Genomic DNA, 4,584 nt, shown 5'->3' with positions numbered 1-4,584 from the left:
GCCAAAGTACAAAACTATACCAAACTAGAGATAAACTGCCTTTGTACTTCAATCTTGTCCTCCGTCCATGAATGGAGTCTGGTCATGATGCAGCCCCAGTGGTCTCAGGATGGTTCTTAGGGCTTCCCACTTAGGAATCATGGATAAAGGTCAGTGGATATCCTTAAGCTCTATTTGACTTAATTTTGCATTTTGTTAATCCATATCATAGCTCACTGAAGTCATATTCCATACAGATTGCTTCCACAGGCCAGGGGCTCCTGTAATCAAACTCATTCCTTTCTTCAAGGGGCCATCCTACACATGTGTCTGAGTTAGTCCCTGACCCCTTCATGAATATACTCTATCTCTTAAACTTTCACATCTGATCAATGTAACATACTCGTAGAGCCATATTTCTGTTGTACTTCCCTCTAGAAGCTATGAATTGTTACTTCTTTTGTTGTTGTTTTTATTCCATGTCTGTTCAAATCATTATGAAAATGAACTAATTGAAAGATGCAAATGAATTAAGCTGTACATAAGGAATAATCACTAAAGGTTTCATGGTCTTGTTACCTTACCCTGCCCTGATATGAATGTATCAGAATCCTCTTGCATGGACAAGACATATCTTAACATGTTAAAAAGCGCTACCATACCTTTTCCCAGGAAGATTGATGCATTGAACATGTAGAATAAAATTGAGCTACTGCGTTTACTACTTAACTGTAACATGCTTACTAAGACAGAGCAATTAGTGCAAGGCTCCTTACTGGATGGCATTTTGGAATGCTTGCAAGTTTTGGCAGTTATGAATAAAGCTGTTATAAGCATCCATATGCAGTTTTTCAAGGGGCACATGTATTTACATAGAATAGTCTATTCAAACTAAATGTAAAATAAACTACTTCTTATAATCTTTTACTAGACCATTTAAATAAGCTATTTTGATAATTTTGGTGTATAGAACATTTTATTATTTGTGGAAGTCACCATTTTATCCAATGGGTCATTACCTTAAACCTCTTCTCTAAGTCAGCCTTGTACCTTTTGATTAACATCTTATCAAGGTATGTTATCATGGCCTCTGGTAACTATGATAAAATTCTCTCCTTTAAGAGTCTGACATTTTCAGATTACACAGATCAGTAAGAACATGCAATATGTGTGTGGTGCATATGTGTACACCTTTGTATGGATGTGTAAATTCTGGATACCTTTCCCAATAGCTCAGCACATTATTTTTTGAGAAAAAAAGCTTACTGAATCTGGAGCTCACTGATTGGCTAGGCTAATGGGCAATTGCTTACCTTCAGCTATATCCTGTCTCTACCTCCCTAGTGGTGAGATTATATATGTGCTTCCATACCAGAATTTTGGGGCTTCATTATGTGTTTATGGAGTCATGCATTTTGCTATTTACAATTGATATGGGGGATAGAAGCTGAAGTGGACACTCTATAAGAAACCTCTCTATAGAGAGCACTTTTCTGAGGCTGGAATCAGGTCTACAAGGTATTCAAAAGATTTTCAAAAGATTTAGATATCCCAAAGGCCACTAAAATTTGTAGCTAACTTGCAGAATGTAAAACTATTTTAATTTAAAAGATATATTTTCACCTGATTTGCAGTTACACACACACACACACACACACACACACACACACACACACACACACACACACTTTGTTGAAAAAGTCATATACCTTGTAGAGATTGCCTGAAACTAAGAATATTTGCTTTGATTTTTAGCTAAAGCTCAAATGTGTGGTGAATTTTGTGGCATTTCAAAGCATCCTACTGCTTGGAAAGATACTATTTTCTATCAGTGTACTTGTACCCTGAATCATGATCACATCTATAGATAACAAAGTTGAATTTTCTGGGGCTTTAGATGGGAGAAACAAGGCACTTAACAATTTCAGCTTTCCTTCTATATCATGTATACATCTGTTCTCAAAGAAGTTTATCACTCTTAAGATTCTTGACCCAAAGATCAGAGCAAGTGTGACCTAAAGGACCCTTTGTTAGGATTCCAGAATGTTCAAAAAGATTCCATGTAGATATTTACTGTTATATTGAGGATTTTCTAAAAATCATAACAACAAAATCTTCTAGAAGCTTAATCACATAGATATTGTTAATACAAAATTGAGAAACATATTTCAAAAATATAGACATGGACTGTGTACACAATGATAGTCCCAAAAACTAAAGTCATCTGATGACAAGGTAACTGCCTTGAGTATGCTTTATCATGTCTATACAATGACTGAACACCTCATCAGGTTTTTCTCAGAAAAAGGTATTGCTCACTACTATAAGAAAGGGAATGGCTTTGCCCAACAGGAGGTGTCTAAATAGTATATAGAAAAGGTATGCTGAATTCAGGAGATTGATGATGGAAAATGTCTTATGTTGCTCGAAGGGATGTAATGGATAAAACTGAAGACTCTCCTTGGGCTTCAGTTTTTGCAGTATCTGTGAAGTCAGATGTTTCCTGTGGAAAGGATGATAGCTTCTCTCTTCTGTCTTCTGTCTTCTAAGACAGAAGCTAGATAACAGTTAGGAAAAACTATATCCACAAACAGCAATGAATGAGTGAGCCACTTGTAAGGAGCCAAGGACTTTGAATGTCCTGTAGAAGAGTACAGGGCCACTAGCAAGGAGCAGCCCAAGGCTTCATTGGGAACACTGCTGGTTTTCCATGTAACTGTGCTTTGGCAGAACTCCAAACATTTTGGGACCCAGGACTCTAATTAAGTTTGGGTGACTATTACAAGTACAGTGTTCCTCAAATACTATGGAGTGTGTGTGTGTGTGTGTGTGTGTGTGTGTGTGTGTGTGTGTGTATGTGTGTGTGTGTGTGTGTGTGTGTGTGTGTGTGTGTGTGTGTGTGTGTTATGTGTTTAGAGACTTGACTATTTTTTAAACTTAGAAATATTTAATTTTTGTGTACACGCACCAGCACCATTTACATGCTTCATGCCCATGGAAACAGAAGAAGGCATTGGATCTTCTGGAACTGGAGTCATTGACAGTTTTATACTGAGAACTGAGCCATGATCCTTTGCAAAACCAGCAGGTACTCTTAAATGCTGATCCATCTCTCCAGCCATACTCTTTTAATTCATATGTTTCTGGAGCAAGAGAAGTTTGCATTCCAGGAGTCACATTGCATGCAACATGGATGAAAAGAAACTAAATTTTGAGCTTTGTTTCACTAGAGTAAATCATGGGTGACACTGGTTTGGTGAGAGAACTTTCCATATGAGAGGGAAAAGATCATTGGAGTCACAGTGAATCATATTGACTGTTGCAGTAGACATTCCTGTATGAGTCAAAGCTTTCTTGATATTCTATGTACTGGGCAGGGTTCTGACACTTGGTTTGCTTTGGTTATGGGAGCAGTAGCACACTTGACGCTGGCACAGTCTTAGAAATTTGCTACAACCTTGAGGAACCATGTATTGCTCTTGGAATTTGCCACTATGTCAGCCTGAAAAATCAGTGGGCTGAACTAGTGTGTTATTCCTACTGACACTCAGTGAACAAACATGCTGAAGTCCATATGGAACACTAGTTCTACAAGCAGACATGAAAAGTGTGACTATGTCAAAAATAGAAGTTTAAAGATAACATATGAGTTACTTTGAGGTTTCCATGCCTCATAAAATTTCTTTCAGTTTCTATTTGTGTGTGTGTGTGTGTGTGTGTGTGTGTGTGTGTGTGTGTGTGTGTATGTATGATTATGTTTGCAGCAAGGCCCTGCAATTCAGCTGTAACATATCCCACCCCCATTGCTACAGGTGGGCTTTCTACAGGGGTATTGGGTAGGCAAACTTGGGTCTTCATGCTCATGCAGCAAGTATTGTCACCCATAGTGCCATCTGTCCAAATATTTTACAGCATCTTAGTCAATGATAAATGAGTTTTGTGCCAGAGTGATGACACATGCTTATAATCCCAGGGCTTGAGAGTTAGAAGCAAGAGTATTAAGAGTTCAGCACCTTCTTTGACCATATAGTAAGTTCAAGGCTACTCTGGGCTCATGGGACCCTCTATTAAAATAAAATAAAATAAAATATGTGATCTTTTAAATTTGTAATAAACAGGAAAATAGGAGATGTCTAACACTGAGGTATATAGTGTTGAAGTTATCATACTTTTAAAAATATTTATATTTGTTTATATTAGTGTTTCCTAATGGAAATTTTGTGATTTTTGTTCATTGTTTCATTTATCAAGTTTTCAAAATAGGAATATATTTACATTTTGTTCTAATTCTTATTGTTTCAACATTCATGGCCTTATCTACATGAAGGTAAACCATATGACTGAGAAAGGGTGCCACTTATTTTCATATTTTATAAGAGATCAGTAGATATTTATAACCAAGTATGTCTTAGCTTTTTATTTTACATAATTTGTATTGCCACTTTTTACAAACACTCATATGACAAAAGTCCCTGTAAAGTATATTGACAATGAGATTCTTACATTTGTAGTAGCATCTCCTTCCAGATGACACACATTTCCTAAGTTTTTATCACCTGTCCTCTGTCCTCCAAATGCTATCATTCTGTGGTTATTACTACCATC

Source organism: Cricetulus griseus, chromosome 3 (genome assembly GCF_003668045.3).
Source record: "Cricetulus griseus strain 17A/GY chromosome 3, alternate assembly CriGri-PICRH-1.0, whole genome shotgun sequence".
Taxonomy (NCBI): Eukaryota; Metazoa; Chordata; class Mammalia; order Rodentia; family Cricetidae; genus Cricetulus; species Cricetulus griseus.
The sequence above is the reverse complement of the archived record's forward strand: the minus strand, read 5'-3'. Positions refer to the sequence as shown.